General features: G+C 41.3%; 1 protein-coding gene across 3 annotated transcripts in view; it reads left to right on the top strand.

Annotated features, from left to right (window-relative positions):
* The window catches only part of AGPAT4 (1-acylglycerol-3-phosphate O-acyltransferase 4), an 87,520-nt gene that overhangs the window by 29,131 nt on the left and 37,819 nt on the right, over positions 1–20,570 (top strand). The gene's annotated exons all lie outside the window — the stretch shown is intronic.

Below are 20,570 nucleotides of genomic sequence, written 5' to 3'. Positions count from 1 at the left end.
GCCCAGATGAGTCTGCTGGCTTAGAGGCATGCCTTACAATACAGGTTTTAACCACAAGTTCTCAGTTCCTGTTGTAGTCCTTGTGAGGATCTGAAATACCCCAACTTGCAGGGTATGTTGAAGACTTGTGCATTTAAGATCTTGCATAAATCTGATTGTGACCTTGGTTCCCAAAGCAATTATATCTTGGCTGTGTTACAAGAACATAAACTTGACCATATTAAACTGTCTGTAGTTTATCTCGTTTGATATGTTTCATCTGAGGAAACACTGATGACACTCATCAAAAAGGGTGAACCACTTTATATCAATAAAGTCTTTGTTGTCTTCATTCTGTGAGAAAATGAAGTGGATTGTGTTGATGGAGCTGAGGCACAGCAAGCGCCAGAAGTACTGTTGTGTAATGTCAGCCATCAAAATTACAGCCATAATGTTTCAGTAGACCAACATATTTTTCCCTTATTACAGAAGTCAGTTCATGAATGTGTACATGCAGGTTTTAATTCTGTGACTAAGCAAGCATTGAGGTTAAATTGGCAAGAAGATTAAACCACAGATAGAGCTTTAGCTTTGAAATGGGTGTGATGAATCTAATCCTTATTTTGTGTAACTCAGCTTGGTGTGACAGTGACCATACTGGAGCTGAGGATTACTTTTGTGCCAGTTGAGTCCAAGTTAAATAAATGTCAATGCATATTTTGGGGGGGAGGGGAAAGGGAAGTAGGGAAAAAAATAGTTGTATTGTCATTCTTCAGTTTGGTTTCACAACATGGTATATTATCCTTTCTCCTAATCTGTGATTTTTACCTTGAAGTTATGTTGACAAATTAATAAGTGTTAGGAAGAGGTGGATGTTATCACTTTAAAGTGGTAACTTTGTTTGTACTTTAATATCCCAGATGACACACCTATGAAGTGTTCCTTTTAGCATATTCTTTGCCAGTCACGGGCTATCTCTGCCTAGAACATGCCTTTAAGCAGTTATCAGTGAGCTCTGCTTTTAGCAGCCCTTGCGTGCTCTATAAAAGAACCCACCTTATATGCTTGCCTGGGAGCTATTTCTATACACTGCATAACCTGACAGCTCACTATATCTGAAAGATAAGCAATAGCAGTGGACATTGTGGCCAGCTTAGGGCTCCTTTTGTGGCAGCCATCTAGTGATGTTAGATGAAACCTTGCTTCCTGTACACATTCCTTGTTGAGTTTGTGGGCTTCTTTTTATAAATGGCCAGCTTTGGTTTGAAAATTGAAGTGTATCTTAAAACTGAGTTATGCATCTTGTTTTAGATTTATTTTTGCTTTGCTGTTTAAGCTATATTTTCTCAGCTAAGAACAGAGAGGGACTTCCTCTAAAGGTTTGGGTCTTGCCCCTTTTTTTATAGAATATGCTCTACTCCTTTCCATGCATCTTTTTCTGCAAGAGGATGTACCTCTTGCACAAAGTTCATTAATCAAAGTTTTCTTTGCTGAGCTTTACTTGGTCCCTTACTTGGACCGCTGCTGTACTGTGTCGGGGAGTGATCCGATGTGCTGCAATGCCTGGATATGGAGGACCCTGGTTCAGTTCTTCCTTGTAGAAGCCTCCATGAAAGCTTCATCCCATCGAGCCAGGTTGTTGGAGGAGCATTTGCATGCCATCTGGCTGAAGTGTTTTCCTCTGCTCCTGTTCTGTTTTTTCACAAGCTTCTCAGTCACACACCATGGCAGTGAGAAAAACATTGGAAGGAATGCTGCTCACATCATCCTAGGTCATAAGTGATTTCCATATTTCAGCTGAACTTGCTGACATTGCTTCTTCCACTACTATCAGCCTACATGGCAATCCCAGTTGGAGAAATACCTGAACTGGTAAACATTACAGTTTCAAATAACCGGCCTTGTCGTGGTTTAAACTCAGTCAGCCATGCAGCCTCTCTCATTCCCTCCCTTCCTCCCCCCACCTCCTGGAGGGATGGCAAGGAGAATTGAAAGTCTGTAACTCCCATGGGTTGAGATAAGAACAGTCCAGTAATTAAGGTCTAACACAAACCACTGCTGCTACCATCAATAATAATAATGATAAGGGAAATAACAAGGGAAGAGAATACAGCCACTCACCACCTGCCAACTGATACCCAGCCTGACCTGAGCAGCGATTTAGCCTTTCCCGGTAACTGCCCCCAGTTCTACATCCTGGGCATGATGTGCTGTGGTATGGAATACCTCTTTGGTTAGTTCGGGTCAGGTGTCCTGTCTCTGCTTCCTCCTGGCTTCCCCTCCTCCCTGGCAGAGCATGAGGCTCAGAAAGTCCTTGGTCAGAGTAAACGTTACTGAGCAGCAACTAAAACCATCTGTGTTATCAGTGCTGTTCCCAGGCTGAGATTCAAAACCATAGCGCTGCACCAGCTACTAAGAAGGGGAAAAATGACTGCTACTGCTGAACCCAGGACAGGCCTGTAATGAGAGAGGACTGGAGTACCTTTATACTCTTCCTGTCCCTTCTTCTTGGTCCTGTTGTGATGCAAGCTGTTGCAAAGAATTAAAGCGGCAGTGTTGATATCACAGGAGGTTATTGTTTAAACCTTCAAATAAGGCCAGTAAATTGAAATGCTAATAGTGTTTGTTTACACTGGCTTTTCACTTTCCAGCTTTTTAGGCAAGACTTTTTGAGAAGATCCAGATGGCCTGCACAGAACCTCAGAGACCTCAGGCACAGCGCCAGCTGGCAACCTAGCAACTCTGCAGTCTGCCTTTGGTGGGTCTGATATAGCAACTGGAACTGATGCTAATTCTGTGCTTCTCTTAATTTCAAGTGGCTGAAGTCCTGTGAAAAGACCATATATCCATCAAGAAGGGTTAATCTTAAAAAGCTGCAAGTCTTCCTAATGCAAAAAGGAAATGTCAGTTTTCATGAGTTGAAGCACAGTATTTCAATCAGTTGTAAATCAGTAGTGTGTATGGCCTAGAGGCTGGGAAGAGGATAACATCACCTTGCAAGCATCAGTTTGAGTCATATGGGTCCTGTGTATCTCTAATTTTGAGAAAACCGGGGCAATGAAGTTGGTAGAGATAATTCAGAAAGAAATTCTCTAGCTAAGTTCAAGGAAATCACTGAGTCTTGCAATAGGGTGCCTTCTTTGTTCTGGGATTTCTGTACTGTTCTGATCAGTTTCAGAGAGAAAATTCTGGTACCTGATAATACATAATGTAATATTGTATTACCTGCTTAAATATTGAAGTTTTTCCTCTTTTTTAATGTGAAGCAACTGGGCTGCTGAACCGTGTGCCATGCAGGGTCACCTGAAAGAACCAGAAAGTGATTGTTACCATCTACTTCAGGGGGACAGACGTACCAACCCATCTACCAACCTGACCACTTTTCTGGAGAGCTTTGTTGTCTGCTGGGGGCTCAAATTAAAGATGCCATGAAAAGACTACCAAGGCTTGTCCATACATCCGACTATTACACCCCACTGATATTTCAGGTGGGCACCAATGATACCAAGGATAATTTGGGAACTATCAAATGGGGTTTCAGAGCTCTGGGGATGCTGGTAAAGGGTCTGTGCTCCTAGGTAGTTTTCTGTTTGATCCTACCCATTTGGGTGAGCTGTAAGGAGAGCAGTAGATGGATTCACCAATTAAAAATTGCCTGTGTTGCTGATGTTGACAACAGGGTCTTGGTTTCTATGATGATGGAACCCTTTCTGAAGATTGACAACTCAGTGGGAGAGATGGCATCACCTCACTCAGTGAGGCACCCATGTCTTTGCCAGCAGACTGGCAACCCTGGTAGGGAGAACATTAAACTAGGAAAGATGGAGGAAGGGGAGGTTTATAGGGACCTTGCACACAGCAGAACAGCTTTTTTGCTCCATGCAGCCAAGGAAGAGCCTACAGGACATGATTCAGGAAACAAGGGAGAAGGTCTGGAGAAACAAAAGTCTTTCCCTTGGCTGAAGAGGATATAGTTAGAAATCATTTGGACAAACTTGACAGCTGGAAGTCCATGGGCCCTGATGGGATGCACCCACAAGTGCTGAGGAAGTTAGCAGACATTGTTGCTAGGCCACTCTCAATCATCTTTGAAAGATCATGGCAATCAGAAAAGGTGACTGAAGACTGAAAGAAAGCAAATATTATCCCAGTCTTCAAAAAGGGCAAGAAGGAGGACAATGGGAACTATAGGCCAGTCAGCCTCATCTCAGTCTCTGGAAAGGTGAGCTCAGTCTGGAGGCTATCTCTAAGCATGTGGAAGTCCAGAAGGTTATCAGGTGTAGTCAGCATGGATTCACAACCTGAATTGCCTTCTACAATGGGACAAGTGGCTGGATAGATGTGGGGAGAGCAGTGGATATTGTCTTCTTGGACTTTAGCAAGGTTTTTGACACTCTCTCCCATGGCATCCTCATAGACAAGCTCAGGAGGAGTGGGCTGGGAGAGTGAAGAGTGAGGTGGATTGAGGTGGCTGAATAGCAGATCTCAGAGCATTGTGAACAGTAACACTGTAACTAGCAGTGTCTCCCAAGGGTCAGTACTGGGGCCAGTATTTAACTCATTCCTCAATGACCTGGATGAAGAGATCAGGGTGCCTCCTCAGCAAGTTTGCTGACAATATGAAACTGGGAGGAGTGGCTGGTAGCCCACAGTGCTGTGCTATCATCCTGAAGGATCTAGACAGGCTGGAGAGACGGGCAGAGAGGAACCCTTTGAAATTCAGCAAAGACACCTGCACCTTTTCCTGCACCTGGGGAGGAATAACCCCATGCACCAGTACAGGCTGGGGGTTGACCTGCTGAAAAACAGGAGTCCTTGTGGACAGCAGCTTGTCCTTGAGATAGCAATATGCCCTTGTGGGCAAGAAGGCAAATGATATCCTGGGGTGCATCAGGAAGAGCATAGCTAGCAGGTTGAGGAAGGTTATCCCCCAACTCTACTCTGCCCTGGTGAGGCTGCATCTGGAGTACTAAGTCCTCTTCTGGGCTCCCTGGTACAAGAGGGAGAAAGAACTACTGGAGAGGGTCTAGTGGCATACTGTCAAGATGATTAGGGGTCTGGAAGCATCTCTTATGAGGAAGGGTTGAGAGAGCTGGGCCTGTTCAGCCTAGAGAACAGAAGGCTCAGGAGGAATCTGATCAATACATACAAATGTCTGAAGGGAAGAGTGTTAAGAGTGTAGTGCCAGGCGATAGGATGAGAGGCAGCAGACAAACTGAAACACAGGAAGTTCCACATGAACATGAGGAAGAACTTTACTGTGAGGGTGACTGAGCATTGGAATAAATTGTCCAGAGATGTTGTGGAGTCTTGTTCCCTGGAGATACTCAAAAGCTGTCTGGACATAGTCCTGAGTAGCATGCAGGTGACCCTGCTTGAGCAGGGAGGTTGGAATAGATGACCTTCGTTGGTCTTTTCCAACCCCATCCATTCTGTGAAAATTGGCAAAGCATTGAACAGGAAAATGTTACGGGTTACCAGAAAAGCACAGCCTGCCTTTTGTAACTGGCAGAGGCTGTCTTTTCAGAAACTAAATAGAAGAGTGTAAGCTTGGAGTGTGTTGATTATGCAAGGTTACCAAGTACCACATAAACTAAACCTGTGTTTCCTAGGAAAACTATTCAACACAAATAATTCTAAGAGTGCACCACTGCTGTATCAGATGAAAAAGCAAGAAGCTAATTACCTCTGTGTGCACTATTTCTGCAGTGTTATATTAAGCCACTGGGACGATGAATCAGGAAGCCAATAATCCTTTTTTTGTGGGGACTTTTTTAGTTTGAGCAGTGAGAGGTTAGGTAGATTAGTGGTATCTTGGCATTCTCACCTGCTGGAGCACATGATCTGCAGGCTGTGCAGGTCATCAGGTTGTGCTTGTGGGTTTGTTTTCTAACTTCCTCTAACTTAAGCTTTAAGGAGATATTAATACAAGCACAATCAGACTAGATGTGAATTGAGAAGCACTGGTGTACTGACTTGTGGTATAATACTGTTTTATACTTTCTGTGCCAGTTTTTCTTAAGAGAATGTACTATTTATGATGTGAATTTCATTCTTTGGTAAGAAAAATGTTTTTTTTTGTATATTAATTTATTTGGATAACTTCAGCAGAGGGGTTACACACTGTACCTGGTACAAAAATCACAGCTTTTTATATACTTGATAGGTATATTTGATCTGTAGTACTTTATTATTAATTCATGAGAGCCATTTGTTTGATTTGTAGTTTCTGACCTTATTGTCCCTTTAAAGAGCACTTTGTGAAAGTCACTGTTAGGGATAAAGAAGCTAAAATAAGCACTGGGACATAGTTCTTGTCTCTCAAGACCTCACGTGATGAAATACTGTAAGATTACATGCAGAGACAGGGAATTCATGGAATGCCAGTGAAAAATGAATAATGGTTTTGTTCTGAACAATGTTCTCAAAATTATAGAGGTTCTGTGACTATTCAGCATGAAACTCCCATGATGTAATGCAGGTACTCGGTCAGGTTTTTGTTTCCAGTCCTGAAATTCAGATAGAATCTTGTGCATTAGAAGACTAAATAGAAGTTATCTGCCTTATGTCTAAAAATAAAATGTACCGTATTATTTCTGGTAGTATGTGGGTATTTCTTATGAGTGCAGTAGTTATCTGAGATCAAAAGCCAAACACAGATACTACTAGGAAAGTACAGAAAACTTAGATGCCATTACTCCTAGTTTTCTTATTCTGCTGTTCTGCAGAGAAGATAATTCCTTCTTTTTTGTGTGTGTTTACACCTCTGTGAAATATAACACTGGTAAGTACAAGCTTTATTTAAAAGCATTGCAGATTTTCTTAGGATTTAAATTAGCTTTTGCTCAGTTTCCTAATTAAATTCACTTTTGCAATTTGTGTTAGAGACGGCTTTCTTTAGCATCTGGTAGTCTCTTTTCTCATCAGTCTTTTTTCTCTGAAATGAATTCACATCTTTTCTCTTTAGTAACTGAAAATGCAGATTAGACACTTTGGTGGCATGGATTTAGAGCAACAGAAATAATGGATTTTCTGTCTTGATGTGTAATTTTTTCCCAGAAATGCTTTTGTTCCAGAGTCCAAATTTTTGTTTGATTTGAAGGTAAAGAAGGTAAACTTACTTATGTAGAAATTAAGACTATTGTGAGAATATGTTCTAGAAGGAGAGAAATTATGTGAAAATAGTTTACCTCCCTAAATGCATGAATTAAACATGAAAGATTCAGTTAAGGGTCAAATAACTTCCCTAGTCTTTAGATGGTCTAATTAGTACATAGAAGCAATACATATGGAAAAAAACACAGTCACATGAGTGTGTGGGCTGTTGTTGAGTCGAAGTATGAGGTAAGTATGGACAATGTCGATTGCCCTACAGTTAAGGAAACACTAATGATTCATTATGTCAAAAGAGTCAATGAGATTGAATAAGTACTACAAGTTAATTATGACATGTATTAATTTAGTTCACATTTACATTTGTATGTACTTAAATTTTCAGATCCTTAGACCCTGGCAAGTGATTTTCAGCCAAGAAAATCTGGGAAAGGTTTCTGGCTGGTGCCACCCTGCTTAAACACCCTTTGCATATTGCTGCAAGGTACTGGCTCCCTCCTTGTACAGTGGGTGCTTGAAGCAGCCTGTGTAGTACACCTCTGCAGTGTATGTCTTGAGCAGTGATGGAAGGGCCTTATTGACCTGTAAGACTGGCTCTTTGGAAAATCTTACTCTTTTTTTTTTTTCCCCCCAGTGACAGGACTAGAACAGAGTTCCCATCTCTTAAGTAAAATCATGCTGTTGCTATCAGCATTATGATGTACTCTTCTTAAGATGAATCTTTTTCAATTTGTAAAACTCACAGGTATTTTTAATCTGCCAAAGCAATGAGAAGATGCTTCAGAATATCAGATACCCATATTTTCAGTCACTTTAGACACAGTTGTTATTGTCGTAGTGGTATTTTGCTTAAATTGTGCTTTTTGTGCACTGCTAACCTTCTGCATCCTTAAGCCATCTTTGTGGAGAACAACCCAGTCCTCTTTCAGCATTTGTTTGATGGCTTGAGGAAACCAAGCTTTTCTATTTTCCAGCCACCCTGATAGCCCTGATCTGCATCTGCTTTGTCTCAGCTTTTTCTTCCTGAGCATGGATGTCTGGTACTGATCTGCTGGTCCGGAGATTAACTCAGTGGTGCAATGTGCTATTCCCTTTTAGGAACAAACATCCTAATACCATTTTTTTTTTCTTTCTTAGAGCTGCATATTATGAGCAGAACAGAAACTTTCAGTGGCAAGCTGATGTTCCCAGATATCTTTCTTCTCTGTCATTTTGAAATTATGAGACCTTTTATTAGTTCTCCAAGGCATCACACAGTGAGCTGTCCTATCAAAATTAATTCAATTTCTGTTACCTTACCTCTCAAGGTCATCTAATTCTTAAAGTGTGTTCTGACTTCGTATCATCCACCAAATTTATTAGTTTGCATTGAATGTCTTAGTCCTCAGAAACACGTCAAGGAGATCTTTCTTTATCCAGATTGACCAGAAAGACAACAAAACCAGATAGTCACACTTCTCAGTTTGGTCCTTCTTTACAGCTGTTTACTAATCTTCAGTTTCCTTTTGGTTTAATAGCAATTTCTTTTATTGCATTAAATGAATGGCTTAATATAGGCTGGGTATGTCAGATTTGAAGTCTGTCTTTTGTCAATGAAATCGGAGTTATGAGATAGTGACAAATAGACCTTCCTCTGAAAAATCAGTTTGTTTTCCTAAATTCCAGCTGTTGCAGACGTCTCTCCTGAACAACTCTGTGACTTTGTTTTGTTCTCATTCCTGTGTAGTAGTGGGGTCTGATTACTATCTCTGTAGTTAGCCTGATCATTTATCTACTTACCAGTCTAATTATTAGCACTTTCTGCTCATGGTGCCATGTTCAGTCAGAAACTATTTTTTTTTTACAAAACGTCATTTCTTCTCTGACTCAGTATTCTGGGAGGTCATCTGGGTCTCCCCAAGTTGAAATTTGTTAGGTAGTTTTGCGGTACCTCTGTTTTTGCACTGCTTCCTTGCCAGCAGTCTCCCTTGTTGCTTTCTCACTGTTGATAGGGGGGCAAAAATGTTTGCTTTGTTGTTGGGGCACTCTTACTTAACTAAAAACATTTCTCTCACCATGGCTGGGAATGACTGAATGACTAATCATGAACTGTAGTCATTAGTCTGCACACCATTCAAAGAAACAATCATAAAGAGTGAATTCTTTATAACTGTACTTGGTCTGTATGGTGCTGTGTTTTGGATCTGTAACTAAACCAGTGCTGGGAACACACCGGTGTTTTGGCTATAGGTGGACAGTGCTTGCACAGCATCAAGGCTTTCTCTTTTTGCCACTCTTGTCTGCTCTCCCCCAGCAAGAAGGTGTTTGCAAGAAGTCAGGAGGGGATGCAACCAAGACAGCTGACCCAAACTGACCAAGGCTGTTTTCTGTGCCATATTATGGTATGCACTGCAGTAAAAACTGAGGGGAGGGCATTTTTTTTTTTTTTGGAAGGCAGGCATTTCCTAGAGACAAGGCTGGGCATCAGTTTGCCTGTGGGAGATGATTGCTTTTGTGTCACTTGCTTTGGGGTTTTTTTCCTCTTTTTTCTAATTCCTCTTTTCTTCATTTGTTAAACTTCTGTTATATCAGCCCATGAGTTTTCTTGTGTCTGCTTTTTATATTCTCTCCCCTGTCCCACTGGGGATGGGGGGAGTGAGGAAGGGGCTGTGTGGTGCTTAGCTACTGCTCAGGGTTAACCCACAGCAGTCCTTTTTCACACCTAGTTTGGGGCTACACAGCTGAGGAAGTGTTTGAGAAAGGAAAGAGAATAATCCAGATTGTTTTGAAAGCTGATTTCAAAATAAAGCAGGGTCAAAGAACCTTCATGAGAGATCCATGTTTTGGGGAGTAATGCATCAAGATGGACATCCCAGACCTCTGGGGGTATAGAGAATCTGAGCTCGCAGCACCCTGAATGAAATAGATATTAGGTAGGGTTGAACTACTTCAAAAATTGTTGGTACAGAAACATAGCTCCTCCTAGCACCTTGGCTTTAGGTGTTGACTGGGGTTAACCCATGATGTATATTTTTCGCAAATAATATGAAACAAAATGATTTAAAAAAAAATCCTTCTATAATTAAATGCAGCAGGGAGCTCATCCATCAGACTTCTGGGTCTGTCCCAGTGAAATTGATTATTTATCCATTTCTCTCCTCTCCTGTTTATTTAAATCCAAACTAACCTGACTTATTCCTGCTGTCTTTTCACAAAAACAAATATCATGGCCTCAGTTATTGAGGAACAAGAAGCAAAAATCTACTTTGTTTAAAACTTAGGTTGCAGTCCTGACTTGCACATCTACTTCATTTCTCCTAGCCTCTTCTGTACTAGCAGGTAGGTTCTGGTTTGGCTTGTACCATGAAAAAGTTTACAAATATGTCAGGTGTTTCTGTCTGATCTTTGAAATCCTGGTCAAAACTGTAAAATTATTTAACTGACTCTGCCCATGTAATGGCTCCTGTGTTTAACAGTATTTGTAATTTTTTCACATTACCCAGTGATATTTTGTATGTGTGTTTTGCATCCTCAATTATTTATTTTTCTTTCTTCTGTCTGTACATGCTGTAAGTACTGTAAATAGCTGATGTTTCTTCTGAAAGCTTATTAAGTTACATCAGATTCTCAACCTCTAGAGCAAGTTACTCCTAACTCTTCTGATATCAGGAAAGAGCTTGAAAAGAAACTATAGAGATTCAAATGCCTGGTTGCAAGGATTGTGCATTAGGTGTTTTATAAAAATTTAGGAGCAGATTTGTGACCACTGCATAATTATTGGATTTGATTTTTTGAGTCTCTCAATTTAAGTTGGCACTTGCTTATGCTTAATATAGGTCACCTTGTTCTCATTTAAGCTTCTGTTTTGGGATTTAGACAGTAATATGCCACACTAGCCATAAAAATGAGAACTGGAGTAACCTCATATGTACTGCTCAAACAAGCTGTCGTTGCTGCAACACCTTCAGTGGGATGCAAAATTTAGTCCTTGCACACTCTCCTGAGTAAGGCATGATGCAGGGTCAGTACTTGATGAAGGCATGTCAGGAGAGGGATGTGTGTAGGATCAGGTAGTATTTTGTTTTGTCTCAGGATGGGACTGTGTTGCCAGAGTATGAAAGCTGTTTGGTTACCTCTTCAGAAAGCAGTTGATGTGCAAGGCCAAGCTAAGCTAACTGATAAGGGCTATCAAACGCTATATTACTCATCACTGCAGAATGCTTCACAACTCTTTTAAGTTGTTTCTTACCTAGTCTTTTCATGTTTCCTCTCTTAACACCAGTCAGTGCTTGTACAGATGAATATACTAGACTTCCTGGTTTGAGAACATCACACACTGAATAATTTAATAAAAAGCATAATCTAATATTCATGTAAACTTGACCTTAGCTCCTGCTTGCTGAGATAAAATGGTTCCTTCTAGTAAGGGCAGAGCAAAACTTTTCCTGATACTCCTTGTGTAAATTTCTTATTCAGGAAGGCTACTTCATAGTACAAACCTTGCGTAGCAGCTGGGACAGAACCACTGTGAGCATGCTTTTCCAGAATGTCTACTGCATCCTAACAGGCCACCTCAGCAGAATATATTATTGAAGTGCATGCCAGAAACCTACGTTAAACTTCAAGAAGATGATGCGTAGTATGTAAATCCATCATTTTGAAATTAAATTTTGCTTTAGAAATAGTTGCATATAGCAGTTGAGATAGTTGATGATGTTGATTGCTCAAGATAGACAGAAGAGTAGGTTAAATCAGTACTGACATCTGGAGTCCAGCCTGCTTTTCTTGGGGGTGGTGGGGATTACTTGTGTAAAGTGCTGTTTGTTAGGCAAAGTGTTATTTGTTAGGCATCATAAAATCATATCGTAGAATCATGAAGTACTATGACAGATAATGCCTGCCTACGTGAATAACAGGAGGCTGTAGTGTATATAGTCTTTACTGTTTTGAATGATGTTGTCTGATTGGCTGAAGACATAACTAAGAAAAATGGGTAATATAAATGATTTTCAGTTAAAAGTATTGGTTCTTAGACTAGTTGACTTACCTGGAAAGCTGAAAAGGATTTGCATGCAGAAAGCCTTATTCAAGCTTAAAAGAGATATTTCAATCTTCAGGTTAAATTCAGATTGAGAACAGTTGTTCAAAGGTTAACATATCTATTCACCCATTAGTCTATGAAAGGAGGAAGAGTTGGTACCTATGGACTTGGGGAAAGTAGAATACAGGACAGAGAAAGACAGGGAACAGTTTGTGGAACACTGATGTTAGTTGGACATACACAGGCACCGTGGAGGTGACAGAAACCATAACTTTATAACCGTTCTTTCCAGCTATCTTCTGACTGATTTTAGTATATTATAGACTAGGCTTTCTTTGAGAGGAAGCAGAAGCCACTCATATAAATCCATCAATATGGAAAATATGAATGTGTGCCCAAGACAGATGTATGTGGTTTCTTTTTCTCAACCTTCCCTTGTAAGAGCATCAGTAACTTCCCAAAATCGCTTTGGGATTGCTTGCAAACTGGAGTTGGTAGCTTTTGGACTTTGTTTCGGGTTATTATCTCTTTTCTGCTGATAACCAATTCCCACGAGGAGCTGAATGCTGAGGTCTTTATAATAAATCTAATGCTCATAATGTACCTTTCTTAACAGTGAAAGGGTTTAGTAGGTAGGCACAGTATTTCTTAATGATATGCAAGCTTAGAAATAATAAAAGCTACAAGTAGGCCAGGGATGCAGGGAGAAATCTTTTGTTTTTCTGGTGGGGGGAGAGCAGTGAGCAAGCGGCTGTATGGCTGCTGGCTGAGGTTAAACCATGATAATAAGAAGTTGCTTCAAAGAAAATATTGAAACAAAACTGATGTTCTTTTTGCATAGTGACCTGCAGTAGACGCACTGAAACCATTTTCTTTGCTAAGCAGTTCCTCTGTAGTGGTGCTTCTGTGTACAGTAGGAAAAATCCGGTGATGTTTTGGGCAACAAGAAACCACATCTGGAAGAGATGTGTTTGTCTGGTTTCATGCCCATACAAAGCAAATGCTAGTCTCATAGGAATTTGCCAGGCGGCATGTTTTCTTTCACTGTTTGTAGGTACTAACTCCTTTTATCTGTTCTTGCGGTACTGACTTCAGTCATTTGTGGCAAAAGCAGCACATTGTCTTAGTTGGAATATAAGATCATTGAAAAAAAAGTAGATTAAAAGAATTACTTGGAAGCAGATGTTGAAATAAATGTGTCTCAGAGCTTGAATGTATGAAAGGGATGGGCTGTATTTGTCTTTTTCCATGCAAGCACATCCAGCAACTTAGTGTGATGGGTGGGGAACTGGGTTATAATTTCTCTCTTCTGGTGATTTCTGTCCCTAAAAGCCTAGTCATGTAATTCATGGAAGTGTTGATCAAGGCAGTTGCTTACAGGATCTTCTGTGGAGTCTGGGACAAAAACCTCCAAAAGCAGACCTGCAGCCAGTAGAGAAAGGTTTTGTTTGGTTCTGCTTTTAAATTTGTGTGCATGTTTTCCCCCACATCAGCTTTACATGTTTTGCTGCAAAACAGCTTTAAAGGAGGGGAAAAGAAGTCCAAAGACAGCAGTGATTGTATCACCAGCTAGGGTGAATGTATGTGGGGTAGGTAATGGGTGGTAGCTCTGAGGCAAGAGGGGGCTGGATTTTGGGTTTCTCTTCAGTTTGAACCAGTCGTCTTAAGCATTTTCCTACAGGTTGAAGACCAGGACCTTTATCTCAGGGTGGACCAGATTACTCCATTACACCTCATTGGTGCTCACATTTATATCTACGTGTGCTGCTCATGCAGAATAAAGAATGGAAGGGAACCTGCTTGCAGCTGGAGAGCTGGTGCCTTGTCTGGGTCTGTGAATAACCTCACACTCATGTTGGGGAAGGGGGAAGGCATTGCTTTACGTTCTAGCTCCAGGTTGTTTCCCAGGAACCAGTTTTTTGTTCCCCTCACAGAAAATACATATATGCTTTTTTTATAATACCGAGTTATTTTAAGTTTTTTTTTTCTTGTAGACGTGTAATAATGTTCCAGCTCTGAGCTCCAATTGTTTCATGTATCTAATTAGCTCAAGCTTAAAACAACTCTTGCCTTCCAGTTTTTTTCATAATTACTTGTATTCCTGCAGAGAAGAAGGGAGTAGAGACCAGAAATAAATTACTTTTCAGGTTAGATTGCACAGTGAAGCACTAGAATAGCCTTTGTAAGGAGGCAGTGGGGTCATCAATGCTTAGAAATGTTTTGAAAACCTCCTTCACGGTTAATATATTAGGTAAGTTCCTGTGTGATGTACTCTAGGTTACCCTGCTCTTGCAGGGGGTTGGACTAGATGATCTTTCGAGGTCCCTTCCGACCCTTGGTATTCTGTGATTCTGTATCATTCAGGGGTTTAACCCTGTCTGTGGTACACAGAGGGCTTTTGAGTAGTCCAGAGAAGATAATAGACTTGCTTTTCTTAGTTACAGAATTCATTTTCTATAGAATGAATTAAAGTCTTAGTTACCCGTAGACTTTAATTCATTCTATGGAAAATGTTTAGGAGGTGCACCTAGTAGGTATGGTCGGAAAATCTGGAAAGATAGTAAGTTATTCTGTAAGTCATTCCACATACAGGCATGGACCGGTCTGCAGTGTCTGTCAGTCTGTAGCCTTATTTTTACTTGTGTTTGGGGTTTTTTTTTGTTCCCATTTTTTAAGGCTTTCCCCAGTGTTCAATCTAGTCATCATGGAGCCATTCATCATGGAGTCATTTACCCTGTCAGGTGTTTGTGATGGTGGTCACAGCTTGCCCACTTGTCTTGCTTTTTAACTGAAGAGTTTACTATGCTTGCATAATATATTCTCAGTAGAATTTTCTCTTTCTTGGTGTTGCCTTGAAAAATAGGTTAAAGAAAATGAAGTATGTCATAGAAGAAAACTGTTCTGTTGCTCTTCAAAACAGCTTACATACTTACTTGAGATCTTAAAATTATTGTACTTACAGAGACAATACATAACAATGCTTTTAGTTGCACTTTAAAATAGGCATTTTATGGTTAATCTTGTAAACAAATGTTTCCATAGCTCAACAAGAATAGTTAGCTAAAGGAATTACTAACTTCTAAGTATTAACTGTTTTAATGACTCATTCTTTCAAAACTTTGAGGTGGGAAATAACAAATCTCAGTGAACTCTGTGTGTGTTTCTTTCTTAGATGTTTTTCATATAACTAGCTCAGGTCTGCCTTGGAGATGTTTTCTCATTCATTATTTGTTCTGCTGAGGCATTGAGGCAGTTCAGGTTTGTGCAGTGAAAGGATAAGAAGCAGTCTACTCTCACAGGAGGTAGGGGCTATATTGTATGACAGGGTGCAGGGTTTTTAGTTCAACAGACTATCTGTATTAGACATTTGAGGGCATGTTTTCTCCCTGTCATCAGCCTCTTCTGAAGCTAGCTGTCATATACTGCAAGGACTCTGCCTTCAAAGCAGTGATGAGAAATTTCAAGTTCTTTTGAGTTTTCTCCTTCCTTTTAAATGTGTGTAAGTGTTGCTGGAGGAGATGCTTTTAAAGGCAGGAACCCTTATGACCTTTACGACCCTTATGGGTAAATATGAATTTACCAGCTTGGTTGTGATGTGCAAACTCCAAAACCTCATGAAAGGGAGTGGAGAGAAGCCTTAGAAATCTTGGACCAGCCCTGTTTGGGAGCAGGAGAATCCTTTTTCTCCCTTTATAAGTTGATTTTTAGTTATACATTCTGATTGGTGTACAAAGAGGAGGAAACTTGCACTGATCGTCTGCACTGTGAAGGAAGGAAGGAGGGTGTGTATGCGTGAACTTGTGCTGCTGAGCCACCACAGCAAGTTGCTGGGTGATAAATTTCAGAGGCAGGTGGTGGAAGTAAGCTGGGTACGTGATGCAAGAGTAGTGCAAACTGATACTGCTAATCACTGCTTGAGAGCTGCAAAGAGGATGGAGGCAGGGAAGAAAGAGAAAGAAAGAGTAGAGAATATGAGGGGAAGAAACAGGCTAAGAACTTAAAGGCTGAAAGTTTGTATTTATTGTATTTAATACAGAGGTGTTTGCTGCCTGCTTTATGTTTCTGCAGCAACTGCCTGAGCGTACCACTGACCAATGGGCATGAAAGGTCAGGAATAGAATCACAGAACCATAGAATGGTTTGGATTGGAAAGAACCTTAAAATCATCTAGTTCCAACTCCCAGCCGTGGGCAGGGACCTTTTTCTGCAATATTTATTGAAACAAAAGTCCTGCTTATATGAAGCCTGAAGTATCAGAAATATTTTTGTCTATGCTTTTTTTGGAATGTATTTGAGACTGAAAATATATAACCAAAGAACTCGGTGAATGTGTCATGCCTGTCTGCTGAGATTCGTGATGTAGTGTTCGTTTTGTTGAAATTTACTATCAAAAGGCAAAAATAAAACTGACACACTCGAAGAGGGATGGCTTTGAAGTTGTTTTTTTTTTTTTCTGGTATAAATCTGGCTTTTACTTCAAAAGGGCTGGCCTGATAGTCATCATCTCTACTTGTTTGTATTAGGCAATATGTCTCAGGGCAGTAGAGGTTAAAAAAGAGAAAATCCCAGCTGGCAGTAGTTTCTTGTCTTAGTTAGATTCCCATTTAAGCAAAAGATAAATTAATCCTGTCACTAACTTCCTTTCTTTTCTGTGATTGTTTTCTGCCTTGGGTTATGACTGTAGATTCTGTAAAGTTTGAAAATGACTGTGTTTGGGTTAGTTCCTCCCCCCCCCCCCCCCCCCCCCCCCCCCCCTCGGATCATTATTCAATTTTGCTATGTTTTGGGAGTGGACAGGTTTTCTTTCCAATGCAAATCTTAATACATGCTTAGAAAGATGTAAAATTGTGAATGTGTGTCGTAAGGAACAGATCTTAGCAGGGAAAGTCTGGAAGCAGAGCCATGTATATACATTGCTGGCAAAGGACTCTTCATTAGGGACTGGAGTGACAGAACAAGGGGTAACAGGTTAAAATTTAAACAGGGGAAGTTTAGATTGGATATAAGGAAGAAGTTCTTTACTGTAGGAGTGGTGAGGCACTGGAATGGGTTGCCCAGGGAGGTTGTGAATGCTCCATCCCTGATGGTGTTCAAGGCCAGGTGTCCCTTCACATGGCAGGGGGGTTGGAACTAGATGATCTTAAGGTCCTTTCCAATCCTAACTATTCTATGATTCTATGATTTTTGTGGAGATATTCACAGCTCTCTTGCTGAGATATAGCCATTTTTTGGCTTTTGCTAGGAAGTCAGTTTCCAACCAGTGAGGTTGTCATTCAAATAACATATGGCAGTTTAGGTCTCCCTCTGCATCTCAGACTGTTGTTTTGATGCCTAATAGCATGTATTGAATATTATGTACTCCAGCCATGGTAGTAGTCACCTGCACTGCTTAGAAATAAGCAGATGGATAGACAAGTCAGTCATTTATCTGTACTAGAAACATGGTTTTATCACAATAATGTAATGTTATTTGAATAGATTGTTGTTAGCCTGGCTGTAACACCGTTAGATAAATTTATTCATGTCACTAATGCCTATTCTTCAGTGTGCAGCACAATGTCATCACAAAAGCTTCAGCCAATTAATTTCACTGATGATGCCTTGAAAATGTAGATGACTTCTTCCGAGCTGTTCTCTGTTTTTGGTCACTAGTTGAGGCCAGTAGGGGACCAAAACTGAAAGGTTCAAAGACTGCTCTGGTTTTGATCTTCCCTGAGGTGAATGAGGTTTTGTGGTGCTTTTGGAGTATCTCAGATATCCTTCCAGCAGAGACATTCAGATAGCACAGGCTCTGAGAAGAAGATATGTTTCACTTAGCAAAGAACAGCTTCTCACATTAGACCTTTACTTTGGTGCAGAAGTTTTGTGGTAGCTTTGACATGAAGCAAACATGTCTCTTAACTCCTTTTCCATCTTCACAGATTTAGTCCCATGGACCCCCAGTTTAGGACATAGGTTGTTTGAGGAGAGCCACTGCCTTTAGATTTTCTTTTTCTGTCTCCATGGAGATAGAGCTCTCCAAGCTTATTGGCTTTACTGACTTACCTCAAATTCCATACCCCAGACTGGAAAGACTTCAACAAATACAGTTTGATTGACAAGTCTTGTTGTCAGGCTTATAGTGAGAAGCAAAACCAATACAAAGCTATAGGACTGGTGCCACAGCCAGGGGTTCAGCTACTTACGCCATGGGACTTGCTTTGAGAAACCTGGTCTACTGGAGGCCATCTGTCAGGGAAGGGGAAGAGCATCTTTGGTCATAGGCTTGCCAAGACAGTGAAGAGGGCTTTAAACTTAAGCAGCCAGAAGGGAGAATCCTCAATCCATCCCACTCCTACCAGTTTGGTGCCAGAGACAGCAAGAGATGCCCAAAGCCTGAAAAGGGATCACAGGTCAGCAGGAGAGCACCTGAAGAGCAGCATAAAGGAATTTCTGCCCCTCTGTCCAGTCAGTCGGGTTCACTGGGGACCCAACTGAAATGCCCCTGTGCAGACACATGTAGCATGGAGAATAAACAAGAGGAGTTAAAGACATGCACACACCTGCAGGGCTATGATCTTATTGGCATCATGGAGACATGGTGGGATGGCTGTTATGACTGGAGTGTTGGAATGGAGTGATACAGGCTTTTGAGGAAGGACAGGTGGGTAAGATGAGGAAGGGGTATCACCCTCTATGTCAGTGACCATCTGGTCATATGTCATGACCAGATGGAGCTCTGCCTGGGGATGGATGACCAAGAGCTTATGGGTCAGGATTAAAGGGAGGGGAGGGACAAGTGATATTATAGTGAGGGTCTGCTACATGCTGCCTGATCAGGAGAACCGAGTGGATTAGGCTCTATACAGATAGGAGCAGCCTCACATTCACAAGCTCTGGTCCTCATGAGTGACTTCAACCACACTGATATCTGTTGAAGGGCATAAGCAATCCAGCAGGTTCCTAGAATATATTGATGATAACTTCTTCCTCCAAGTGACAGAGGAGCTAGTGAGGAGAGGTGCTATGCTGGACCAACAAGGTTCTCACCAACAAGGACTGGCTGGTGGAGAATGTGAAACTGGAGGGCAGTCTTAGTTTCAGTGACCATTAAATGGTAGAATTCAAGATATTTAGCTTGGTGAGGAGTGTGTGAGCAAGCTTCCTGCCCTGGACCTCAGGAGAGCACACCTTGGCCTCTTGAGGGATCTGCTTGCTGGAGTACTATGGGATAAAGCCTGGAGGGAAGAGGGTACCAAGAAAACTGGTTAATAGTCAAGGATAACCTCCTCCAAGCTCAGGACTGATGCATCCTGACAAAGAGTAAGTTGGGTAAGAAGGCCTGCGTATATGATCAAGGAGCTCCTGAACGAACTCCAGCATAAAAAGGAGACCTACAGAAGGCAGAAGAAAGGACAAGCAGCATGGGAGGAATGCAGAGAAATTGTCTGAGCAGATAGGGATATGTTAGGAAAAAGAAAACCCTGACAAAATTATGGCCAGGGATATCAAAGGCAACAAGTAAAGCTTCTGTAGTTACATTGATGATAAAAGGAAGATTAGGGAAAAGCTGGGCTGTCTCTAAAAGGAAAGGGGAGGCCGATTACCTGGAAAATGGAGAAGTTGAGGTACTCAATGAGTTTTTTGCCTCTGTCATCAGCATCAAGTGCTCCAGCCACACTGCCCTAGTTGCAGAAAGAAAAAGCAGGGACTGGGAGAATGAAGAACTGGCCGCTATAGGAGAGGATCAGGTTCAAGGTCATCTGAGGAACCTGAAGGTGCACAAGTCAATGGGACCTGGTGAGATGCATCCATGGGTCCTGAGGTAACTGACAGATGAAGTGGCTAACCCACTGTCCATCATATTTGAGAAGTCGTGGCAGTCTGGTGAAGTTCCCACTGACTGGAAAAGGGGAAACATAATCCCCATGTTTAAAACAGGGAAAATTGAAGACCCCGGGAACCACAGACTAGTCAGTCTCATCTCTGTGCCCAGCAAGATCATGGAGCAGGTTCTCCTGGAAACTGTGCCAAGGCGCATGGAAAATAAGGAGGCGACTGGTGACATCAAATGTGGCTTCACTATGGGCAAGTCCTGCCCAACAAATTTGGTGGCCTTCTGTGATGGGGCTACAGCATTGGTAGATAAGGGAATAGCAAATGATGTCATCTTGCCTGGGCTTGTACAAAGCATTTGACACTCTTCTACATGGCATCCTTGTCTCTAAACTAGGAAGATCCCTTCCAACCCATTCCATTCTGTGATTCTGTGAAAGCCTACTTCTTGCCTGTGCTTGATAATGGGATAGGCAAATAGGAAGGTGACAATTATATGTGTCACTAGGAAACTGCTGAGAAACCACACTCCAGCTTCTAAGTACACCTGTGTTTTAAACAGCTCTCACTGTCCTCCCGATCCTTTTATCATTTCTTACGGTTAGGTTTTTGCAATTCTGTGTGCAAATCCAGAGTGGTTTTG

The sequence above is a fragment of the Melopsittacus undulatus genome, chromosome 3 (genome assembly GCF_012275295.1).
Source record: "Melopsittacus undulatus isolate bMelUnd1 chromosome 3, bMelUnd1.mat.Z, whole genome shotgun sequence".
Taxonomy (NCBI): Eukaryota; Metazoa; Chordata; class Aves; order Psittaciformes; family Psittaculidae; genus Melopsittacus; species Melopsittacus undulatus.
This window is presented reverse-complemented; position numbering and strand designations above follow the sequence as displayed.